The 12,530-nt window shown below is 35.2% G+C and overlaps 1 pseudogene; it reads left to right on the top strand.

The window, feature by feature from the left end:
- The first annotated feature begins 4,096 nt into the window (after positions 1 to 4,096).
- LOC125106877 (olfactory receptor 6C3-like) lies at positions 4,097 to 4,686 on the top strand (annotated as a pseudogene).
- Positions 4,687 to 12,530: the final 7,844 nt, after the last annotated feature.

Here is a 12,530-nt window from a genome sequence, read left to right as displayed (position 1 = left end):
TGTATTTAATGAACCCAAAAGGAATTGAGAATAAATTATCTCCTGAGTGAAGACTAAGTGCTACAGGCATACTAGAAAAATTTAATATAGCCAAGGGGCAACTAAGTTGATTGGATACGTTGGTAGGTATACTTTTGCTTTTATCCCACTATATTGCTTTGCTTTCTGGAATGTGTACATCATGACATCACTATACCTCTTGGGCCCATCTCTCCTACACGTGGCCTTTTTTTATTCTGGCCTTTCATTCATTTATATAGTGAATAGAGAAGGTAAATTTGTTTCATCTTTTGATAGTTTTCAATCCTCATCTTACCCAGAGAACTTTGAAGTGGTTTACATTTCAGTCATGAAGCAGTATTCCCTGGATATTTACATAAAGAAATCTCAGGGTTACAATAGTAGCTTTTTAGAATTTAGGTCAACAATGGTTATGATTATATGGAAAGATAAAAGAGATAAAGAAAAATTCTTTAATTATAGGAGAGGCTGTAGAAAACTCAACAACAACGAATTGACGCAATCAAACCTGCATTTTCTCTGTGTGAGAGGCATTTATGTAAGAGAGGAAGGGTGAATTCCTGACAAAAAGTTTCCAGAAGTAGCTTATGAATGCATTTCTTCTCACATTTTGAGTAAATTGAGAAAATATGGGATTATATTTCTGTCTGGAATCATTGACATATCATAAATTAAGTATGTTTTGTATTTGCTAATAAATATATTTTTATCTTTCTCCCATTCGAGAGGTTATTTTTTGGAATACATTGCAATGATCCCCAAATTATCACTTTAACATATTTACTATTTCTAATTTTTTGTTTATTTTTGTTGTTTTGTTTTTCTTCTTTTGATTTTTTTTGTTTTATTTAAATTCAATTAGTTAACATATAATGTATTATTTGTTTCAGGGATACAGGTCTGTGATTCATCAGTCTTATATAATACCCTGTGCTCATTACAACATATATTCTCCCCAGTGTCCATCACCAAGTAACCCCATCCTGTAACCCTCCACCAAGTAATCCTCTCCTCTCCAGCAACCCCTAGTTTGTTTCCTTAAGATTAACAGCCTCTTATGGTTTGTCTCCCTCTCTGGTTTCATCTTGTTTCATTTTTTCCTCTCTTCTCCTATGACCCTCTGTCTTGTTTCTTAAATTCCACATATCAGTGAGATCATGTGATGGTTGTCTCTCTCTGACTGACTTATTTCATTTAGCATAATACCATCTAGTTCCATTCATGTTGCTGCAAATGGAAAGATTTCATTTTTTGATGGTTTTGTAATATTCCACTATATAATATTCCACATCTTCTTTATCCATTCATCTGTTGAGGACATCTGGGCTATTTCCATAGTTTGGCTATTGTGGACATTGCTGCTATAAACATTTAAGCTTCTGATCTTGATGAAGTCCCAATAGTTCATTTTTGCTTTTGTTTCCCTTGCCTTTGGAGAGATGTCTAGCAAGAAGTTGTTGCTGTCAAGGTTGAAGAGCTTGCTGCCTGTGTTCTCCTCTAGGATTTTGATGGACTTCTCTCTCACACTGAGATCTTTCATCCATTTTGAGTCCATTTTTGTGTATGGTGTAAGGAAAGGGTCCATTTTCATTCTTCTCCATGTGGTTGTCCAATTTTCCCAGCACCATTTGTTTTTTGATTGGATATTCTTTCCTGTTTTGTCAAAGATTAGTTGACCATAGAGTTGGGGGTTCATTTCTGGGTTCTCCAGCATGTTCCTTGATCTATTTTCTGCCAGTACCATACTTTTTTGATGATTACAGCTTTGTAATAGAGTTTGACATCAAGAATTGTTTTGCCAGAGCTGTGGTTTTCTTTTTCAACATTCCTTTGGCTATTTGGGGTCTTTTCTGGTTTCATACAAATTTTTGGATTATTTACTCCAACTCTGTGAAAAAAGTTGTGGTATTTTGATAGGGATTTCATTGACTGTGTAGATTACTCTAGGTAGCACAGGCATTTTAACATCATCTGTTCTTCCAATCTGTGAGCAGGGAATGTTTTTCCATTCTTTGTGTCTTTCTCAATTTCTTTCAGGAGTATTCTATAGTTTTCCGAGTACAGATTCTTTGCCTCTTTGGTTAGGTTTATTCCTAGGTATCTTATGGCTTGGGGTACAGTTGTAAATGGGATCAATTCCTTACTTTCTCTCTCTCCTGTCTCATTACTGCTATGTAGAAATGGAACTGATTTCTGTACATTAATTTTATATCCTGCCACATTGGTGAATTACTGTATGAATTGCAGCAATTTTGGGGTGGAGTCTTTGCAGATGACATGATACTCTATGTGGAAAACCCAAAAGAGTGAGCATTTTGATATTTCACTTTGTTCAAAATATGTGTCTATTTCTTTTTTTTTTAAGATTTTATTTATTTCTTTGACAGAGATAGATCAGAAGTAGGCAGAGAGAGGAGGAAGCAGGCTCCCTGCTGAGCAGAGAGCCCGATGTGGGACTCAATCCCAGGATCCTGAGATCATGACCTGAGCCGAAGGCAGAGGCTTTAACCCACTGAGCCACCCAGGCGCCCCATGTGTCTATTTCTAAAGGAAGAAAATGCTGATCATCAGGAAAAAAAAATTAAAACAGGAAAATAAGGCACAACACAGCAAAATAAGGCACAACACAGCACTGACACTTATCACCTACTCACTTGACCAGTTCATGTTATAAAATAAAGATCAGCAAATATTAGGAACCTATAGGACAAAGGAAATTCTGGTTACCAAGATAAAAAGAGAACAACACAGGTGAAAGCCATATAGACTAGTTTTGCAATTTGTGTTTTCTATAAAGTAAATCTTAGAATTTTCTTTATTCTACCTATTTATTCTAGAAAGAAGGCAATGAGAAATGTTGGAATTTAAAAACTCCTTTAGGAATTCCTTCTTGTTCTCAAACAAATTTAAGATTGAAAAGACCAAGTGAACATAGTTGCAAAACAAAATTAATTGTTAATTTACAAAAAGAACATTAAAATGATAAAAATAGATCAATATGTAATATGAACTATATTATTGATATAGGTCTATCTATGTGAGTAGTAATTAGTGTCTCTGGCTTCACTAGTGTTTCCCATAAATTAGGATGTTTACTTTTATTTACCACCAAGATAATTCTAGTCTTATATTTTCATGATTGGAAACACATTTATTTCTGCAGAGCATATTTAAAATAATGCACCTTAAGAATAAAATAATTAAGCTATTCTTAAGGTCTCTAATTGTGTTGGGTCTTTAATTTCCATCAAAGCCTTACCAAACAAAAAAGTATTTTAAAGACCTCAAAACTAAAACTCAAAATTAGATATTTCACTCCTAAGAGCACACAATCTTGGAAACTGGAACATGGTGTCTCAATATGTAAATCCAAATATAATTACTGTGTTGCTTAGAAACATAATTAAGAGAGCTACTGCACATATTGACAATTTGGGTACAGGTACGGGTCTTACATATAGGCACTCAAGAGGGGAATTTTAACAAAGAACTGTGAATACAATTTTCCTTATCAAGAGAAGTTGTGTAAATTATTTGTGACAGACTGAGTGTATATTGCAAAAATGCACATAGGAAAAAGTTCCATTGCTTCATTTATTGGGACTACTAATATGAATATTAAAATTTTTAAATCTTCAATTCCTCTACTATTAAAATACTCTTTTTTTTTTTGGTCTTGTTTCTCAATGGTAGAGTAGATTTTGCTTAAAGAAAATAAAAGCAGCATGAGAAACCATACAATGATTACAGAGTTCATACTCTTGGGCATCTCACATGACCCACAGCTTCAGGTTGTAGTCTTTATCTTTTTATTTATGGCTTATGTATTAAGTGTCACTGTAAAAAAAAAAAAAACCATCATCATCCTCACCTGGATAGAATGACATCTCGAGACTCCTAAGTTTCACTTCCTGCAGAATTTCTTCTTCTTAGAAATCACATTTATCAATTTCTCTATCCCCAGATTTGGGGGGCAATCATTACAAATGCCAAGACCATTTCCTATAACAATTGTTTAGCTCAACTATTTTTCTTCATCTTCATGGGTGTTTCTGAATTTTTTCTTCTCACTGCCATGTCTTTTGATCATTACGTTGCCATCTGCAAGCCTCTTCATTACACCACCATCATGAGCAAAAAAATCTGTACCCTGCTTGTCTTTGGGTCCTGGCTAGCAGGATTTCTTACCATTTTCCCACCACACATCTTCATCCTCCAGCTAGATTTCTGTGCTTCCAATGTAATTGATCATTTCTCTTGTGACTCTTTCCCTATCTTACAACTCTCATGCTCAGAGACATGGCTTTTAGAGATGATTGGTTTTACTTTGCTTTTGTCACTCTGCTCTTTACTTTAGCATTCGTGATTCTCTCCTACCTGTGCATCCTTAGCACAATCCTGAGAATCCCACCCACTAGTCAGAAGAAAAGGGCTTTCTCCACGTTCTCCTCTCACTTGATTGTCATTTCCATCTCTTATGGGAGCTGTATATTCATGCATGTCAAGCCTTCAGCAAAAGAAAGAGCATCATTGACCAAAGGAGCAGCTATTCTCAACACCTCAATTGCCCCCATGTTGAACCCTTTTATTTATACCCTGAGGAACCAGCAAGTAAAACTAGTTTTCCAAAACTTGCTGCATAAAGTACTGTTTTCTAGAACCTAATGAAAGCATGTATTAACATGAATAGATGTTATTGTGAAGATCCAATAAAGGGCAAATAAGATTTCAACTTCTAGAGTATCCTCCAATATCCATCTCAAAGATACCTGCAATGTTGTGTTCATTTCCTTAAGCTTACTGTTAAACCTGAAGTAACTTTGCTGTGTCTTTCTTTCAAACACTCTATAGGTTCCATTTCCTCATTGATTTACAATACCAAATAGAGCATTAGTGGCTATAAAGCAAGAATCACTTTCCTGAGTGTTCCAAATAATAAAAATACTTATTTTTACTGTAAAGACTTGAGTAAATGCTCATTTCATTGATGTATTCTTAAATTTTTTGTTGTTCCTAATATCACATTTTCTTATATTTCTTACATTTTTTTCTTAAAGTTATAAAAGGTATGAAATAAATTATGTAACAACTATATTTTGTGCACACTAGATGCATATCTGGCCAGTTCTTCCCACTCAGTTGAGTGTTTATTTCACAGCTTACAGGTTATTTTATAGTCACACATCTTTTGCTTTCTAGTTATGCTTAGGGCATGTGTTATGTCCTTTTTATGTACTACCCTTGTTTAACTGTGTTATTATTATTTTTTAAAGATTTATTTATTTGAGAGAGAGAGAGAGAACATGAGCAGGGAGAAGAAGAGAGACAGAGGGAGAGGGACAAGCAGACTCTCTGCTGAGTGGGGAACCTGATGTTGGGCTGAATTCTAGGACCCTAAGATCATCACCTGAACTGAAGCCAGATGCCTAACCAACTGAGCCACCAGACACCCCATTTCTGTGTAATTTGTTTAAATATGCAACAGATGAAGAGAGAGGCAGTCACCATTACACCTATGCCACGTGAGTGTTTGATAGGAATTTTTAAATAATAATATCTCTTCTATAGAGAACAATTATTCTGTGCCATATGCTCAACCATTTATGTCCTTAAAAATATCATGTTTAGGGGTGCCTCGGTGGCTCAGTGGGTTAAAGCCTCTGCCTTCGGCCCGGGTCATGATCCCAGGGTCCTGGGATCAAGCCCCACATCGGGCTGTCTGCTCCGCAGGGAGCCTGCTTCATCTTCTCTCTCTCTCTCTCTGCCTGCCTCTCTGCCTACTTGTGATCTCTGTTTGTCAAATAAATAAATAAAATCTTTAAAAAATATATCATGTTTAAACTTCACAGATATATGGCAACATAGATTTATTATCCCTGTTACAGGTGTGCAAAGTGATAATTGGAAAGTTTGAGTAATTTTCCAGGGGTCTTGAGGTATAACAGCCAATGTGATAACTGGCTTGTAAAACAAAACAAAGAGACAAAAGTTTGTGTTTCTTTCATGCATATTTAAAATTGTGGGAACCTGAAAATATCTATAGCTTTTACTTAGGACCTGCACAATTTTATTGGTGTTTTACACTCACATTATATCATTTAGGCATGATTATATTATTATAGTCATGTCAGGGAAGGTACTAATTCCTAATATTATACTTGGCATATAAATTAGAATTTTATTTTGTTTTATTTTATTTTAAGATTTTATTTATTTATTTGAAAGAAAGAGTAATGAGTGGATGAGGCACAGAGGGAAAACTAGGCTCTACACTGAGCAGGAGAGCCAGATGCAGGGTTTGATCCTGGGACTCTGGGATCATAACCTGAGCTGAAGGCAGACACTTAACCGACTGATCCACCCAGGCACCCCTACATTAGAATTTTAATCAATCAAAACAAGAAACTCTTCAACATCTATTGCTGGTGAGCAACAGAGCAAGGAGAAAATATATAAAGTATTAGTAGTAATACTAAACATTCTTATTGGAAGGCAGATGAAAAATATGGAGTAAAAAATGGACTTAGTACTATGCAATAGATGATCTGTTTTAAAAAATGGCATGGGGTAGATATGCATTCAGTAGAGATATGCATTAGGAACTAGGTTTTATCTATTAATCTCTGAAAAATAATATCAAGGGAAACAAACTTTACCTAGTGTGGTTGTTTGTTTGCTTTTTTCTTTTTCTGCCTCATGGGACACTGTCCCACAAGCTTCATTTTCAAATTCAATATTATTGTGTATGATGTTTTATATTCTTTAGTGTTTTGTGTATAGTCCTATTCTGGCAATTTTGATTCACTGAATTATTCCCAGTGAGCCAGCAGCAGAGAAAACAGATAAAACAATAAGTAGTTTATGCTACATAAAATCTATGTAGAAACCATGCCAGACAGTTTTAAAACACCTTTTGATATTTTTTTTCCTCATCTATTTGCTCCTTTCTCATTCTCTGTACTCTAAGAAATATACTTCCTCTAAATAAAATGGAAAATTTAAGACAAAAACATTAGCAGCAGAAAGCAAAATGGTTCACTGAGAGGAAGTGTGTCTGGGAATGCTGGGTTTCCCTGGATTACAACAATGACAGCTGCTAATATTTTTTTATGTTCCAGCCATTCTGCATGTCCGTGAGCCTGTATGAAAATCAGAGGTAAGTCTGATATATAGAAAGCAATGGAATCTCCAAACTATATCATTGCATCATTACTTATCAGCTCAACCTTTAACTAGATTAAATAGAGTATACTGGAGTTCTATTTTGCAAGTGGGTATAGAAGTCCATGTTTTGTTTTATTAATCAATTTTTCATTCTCTATTAAATAAAAAGCAGGATATTACCATCTCTGTGCCTGTTTTTCTAAACAGGCTAGGTAGTACCTTCTTTAAGAGAATAGACTTTAATTTTAGGTAGTCCCTGATTACATCGAACAGTTGTTAGTTATATGAATATATCTAAGGTACAAAACCAAACTGACCCCAGTTCTTCATTTGGGAATAAAGATAAAGTTGCATAAGTGTGTCATGATGAAGACTGAATGAGATAGAATATATAAATCTTTAGTATGCCATTAGAATACATAATGCCTTTCTTTAAACACAGTTACTAAGAATATTCTGCCCAAAGTTGGAAATCAATTCTAACTATAAGAAGATAAATAAACCAGGTCTTCTTAAAGCATATTTAGTACCACATGGTTTATACAGCACTTTCATTTATATTATTTCAATTAATTCCCAAAATATGCTTGAAATTTCATGTACAAGGTAAAGAGAGAAAATGGATGCCTAAGGAAATGAAGTACCATTCAAAATCACAAATCTATTAAGTGGCCCATTTATATTTTTAACCCACATTTTTCTAACTGCAGAGCCCATATACTTTCTGCAATAGCAATTTATCTTAGAGTGTCATAAGTAAGAAATTAATAGGATTTTTATATCATGATCTTATTATGAGTTTATGTATTTTTCCTTTTTTATTTGATTATTGATGACTAAATAGAGAATGGAACAGTGGTGTTTTCAGAATGAAACCTTGAAGGTACTTCGTGGCCATCTTATTTAACAAATACGAAGTATTATTGCTAACTTTCATTTTGAATAGCTCAAAGAGTATGCCTCAGGGGTTCTTAGAAGCAGTTCTTGATTTTGACCAAATGGGTGGAAGATAATTTAAGCTGAACCTAAACCATGTTCTTCTAAGGGAAATATGGATCTCTGTTCAGAAGTAAAAAGATGGGCTAAATTCTTAGAGATATCCTTCATACTCTGCATGAGTACATCCTTGGGATGGCTTCAGGCTTGGGGAATCATATGCACCTCCTTAAACATTGAGGTTTTTTCTCCCCAAAACCTGCTGAATGAAAGAATGAATGAATGAATAACATCCATCAGGCTTAGTTGATGTTGGTAAATGAATACTGTCCATTGAATTTTCATTAACATTTTTACACAAGTAGTATAGTATACCTCCCTCAATTCTGTAATATTGGATCATTTTCTCTGGCAGTTTCTTTAACTATGTTCTGTGCTCTTACAAAATTGACCTATTAATACTGATTTGCAGTGTTGTTCACATGAACCCTTCCTTATCTATTAATACCTTCTTTCTTAGCTTTTCATATATTCCCTCAAAGTTTTAATCAGTAACCAAAATATGTAAGGCAGTCATGGTATTATTTTTCATAACAGTCTTAAAATTGATAGGAAATCTAAAAGGAAAAAAGAATATGCAAAAAAATGAAATAAGGGTAAAAATACAGTGCAGATTTACATTATTACCTATGGAAGATTAATAATATAATTTTTTTTTTTTACCTTGGATCTCCAATTTCAATAAAGTAGTTCAGAAATTTCAATCTTGTGATTTAAAGCAAATACAGCCTATTTATTGAAAATGCATTCCAGGTGTTATGAAAAGCTAGTGCTATCAATGAAAAACCCTGATGAAGGAAGAGAGATGCTGGTGAGCAAAATACAGTTAATTAAAGGAATGAATGCTAAAGAAATTTAATGAAAGTAATTTTAAAATAATGTCTTATAATTTTTTTTAATTATATACCAAAAATAATGGCTTCTTCTATATGTCCTTTGTCATAATTTACTTGATATGGGGATTTTAGGCCCAGTGAATATTTACATCTTGAAAAGTAGGTAAACTAAGAAAACACATCTTGGTTTGATTTTTTTTTATTATTATTGTGTTTTGTTAGTCACCATATAGTACATCATTAGGTTTTGATGTAGTGTTCCATGATTTATTACTTTCGTATAACACCCAGTGCTCCATGCAATCTGTGCCCTCCTTAATACCCATCACCAGGCCCATCCATCCTCCTACCCTTGTCCTTTCTAAAACCCTCAGTTTGTTTCCTGGAGTCCATAGTCTCTCATGGTTCATACCCCCACTCCATTTTCTCCCTCTTCATTTTTCCCTTCCTCCTCTTAATGTCCTCCATGCTATTCCTTATGATCCACAAATAAGTGAAACCATATGATAATTTAATTTAATTTAATTTCTCTGATGACTTATTTCACTTAGCATAATCTCCTCCAGTCCCATCCATGTTGATGTAAAAATTGGGTATTCATCCCTTCTGATGACTGAGTAATATTTCATTGTGTATATGAACACATCTTGTAAAACAAAGATTCAACCTACATACTACACAGCCAAGAATTGGGCATACAATAGAGAACTTCACCTGATGGGTGTCTGTGATGCAAGAACAAACTCAAAATGAATGCATGAATGAATGAAGAAGACAAATGTTTATTTTAAGCCTCCTATGATATGACTCTTCCAGACACTGGACTGTGTTGCAAAGGCCTTGAAGGTCAGACTCTGTCCTTATTTTCAGACATACGCAACATAGTGGAGGTATTCACAGGATATTTCAGCACAGATGTGTCATGGACTAGGAAGAATCACTGAAAGATTTTTATGAGACTCACACAAAGAGTAATAAACCTGTTGTTGTGGGAATAAGGAAGAAGATGATTTGAAGTGTCACTGAAATCTGCTACCAACAAGGCTACCTACATACACATATTCTATTTAACGCAAGTTTCACAGTCATTGTCAGAAAGTCTACTCTTACCGAGGAATAGCAGAGAATCAAAGTGGGTATCAGTAGCCTTTAGTAGCAATGATGAAGTGTTACAAATATCTAACATGCCTCAAATGTGATGACCATATCTTAGTTGAGTGAAAGCAGTGAATTGTTGAAGGTGTGATGGAGTGCAGGAGACAGATAAACCATGGTGAGGAGAGGTCACCATGTACACAAAGTGGAAAAGCAAAGCTAAAATTCATTTGCCTAGAGCCTCCCAGATACTGTACAACCAGATGATTCCACCTGACTTTTTTGTTGTTGTCATTGCTCCTATGTGATTTTCTTGCTGTTACTTTATTCATTACTATTACTTTAAGACAAAGCTTTTAATATAGGACAACATCTTAATCCTAAAGCTTTTCACCAAGGGATTTCTCCATTGAGCAATGCTTATATAGCTTTTTTTAAAAAATATTTCTTTCTTTATATATTTGACACAGAGAAAGAGAGGAAGAGAGAGAGAGAGCACAAGCAGGGGGAGAGGCAAAGGGAGAGAGAGAAGCAGGCTCCCCATTGAGCAAGAAGCCTGATGTGGGGCTCAACCCCAGGACCCTGGGTCATGGCTGAGCTGAAGGCAGCTGCTTAACTGACTGAGCCACCCAGGTGTCCTAATCTTTATATAGCTTTTTTTCATGTAAAGCATTTTTCCAAATGCTTCACATATTAACTCATTTAATACTCACAATAACTTTATAAGAAAGGCCTGCATAGAAGACATGAACAGACATTTCTGCAAAGAAGACATTCAGATGGCCAACAGACACATGGAAAGTGCTCAACATCACTTTGGCATCAGGGAAATGCAAATCAAAACCACAATGAGATACCACCTCACACCAGTCAGAATGGCTAAAATTAACAAGTCAGGAAATGACAGATGTTGGCGAGGATGAGGAGAAAGGGGAACCCTCCTACACTGTTGGTGGGAATGCAAGCTGGTGCAGTCACTCTGGAAAACAGTATAGAGGTACCTCAAAAAGTTGAAAAATAGAGCTACCCTATGACCCAGCAATTGCACTACTGGGTATTTACCCTAAAGATACAAAGGTAATGATCCGAAAGGGCACATGCACCCAAATGTTTATAGCAGCAATGTCCACAATAGCCAAACTATGGGAAGAGGCTAGATGTCCAGCAACAGATGAATGGATAAAGAAGAAGTGGTATATATATACAATGGAATACTATATACAATGGAATACTATGCAGCCATCAAGAGAAATGCAATCTTGCCATTTGCAAAGACATGGATAGAACGAGAGGGTATTATGCTGAGCGAAATAAGTGAATCAGAGAAAGACAATTATCATTTGATCTCTTTGATATGAGGAATTTAAGAGGCAGGGAGGGAGGTTGTGGGGGGCAGGGAAGGAAAAAATGAAACCAGATGGGATTGGGAGGGAGACAAACCATAAAAGACTCTTGATCTAATGAAACAACTGAAGGTTGCTGGGGCAGTGGAGAGGTAGGGATAGGGTGGCTGGGTTATGGACATTGGGGAGGGTATGTGCTATGGTGAGTGCTGAGGAGTTTGTAAATCTGATGATTCACAGACCTGTACCCCTGCAGAAAATATTACATTATATGTTAATTAAAAAAAAAAAAAGAAAGAAAGGCCTGCATACAGAAGAATAAATTGTATTTATAGAAGAAATGCAGACATAGTTTCAGGCCTAGTAATTAGCTTGGACTCATGACTAGATATCCTCACTCTTCCTTATGGAAATAACTATGGTAATATCATTTAATATAAAAAAAGAAATTAAAATGTACTATCTTAAAACCACATACAAGTAAAGAAATTAAACTATTTACCTGAGTTTTATTGGGGAATGTTTACCTAACTCTTTAGTTGGGGGACATACTTCAATAATAATAGTAATAATTATTATTTTCAATAGAAAGAGAAGTCATTTGTATACGAATACAGGTCATAATAATTATATATGGGCTGAAACATCAAAAACTATGGCAAGGGATTCAGATGGGATTAAACTCAGTTCTAAACTCTCCAGCTTAAATTATTTCCTGCCTCTTTCCCCCCTCTATCTCTAAATTCTAAGGTTGCTGGTGGCAATGACAAGTATATCTGACCAGTGAAATAGGAAGAGTTGGAAAAGCTGAGTGTTAGCAAAAGTTGATCAATGTCTAAGGACAAAACACTCAGAAGTCATTAAAAAATACAGGCTCTTTCCCATTTCTGAGGATTCTCAATGTAATTAAGCTTTAACTTACAGAGAGTGGGAAACAAGTAAATAATCAGAGCAAGAGCACAAAGATGGTCTTTGCTGAGAAAAAAAACCTCATGGGCACATCTTTGAAAGCTACCACGTGTTACTTGGAGTCAGAAAAGCCTGAGAAAACTCTTTGCTCTAGCCCTTTTAGCTC

Source organism: Lutra lutra, chromosome 8 (assembly GCF_902655055.1).
Source record: "Lutra lutra chromosome 8, mLutLut1.2, whole genome shotgun sequence".
NCBI lineage: Eukaryota > Metazoa > Chordata > Mammalia > Carnivora > Mustelidae > Lutra > Lutra lutra.
Note: the sequence above shows the minus strand (reverse complement) of the source record. Positions and strands in the feature narration are given on the sequence as shown.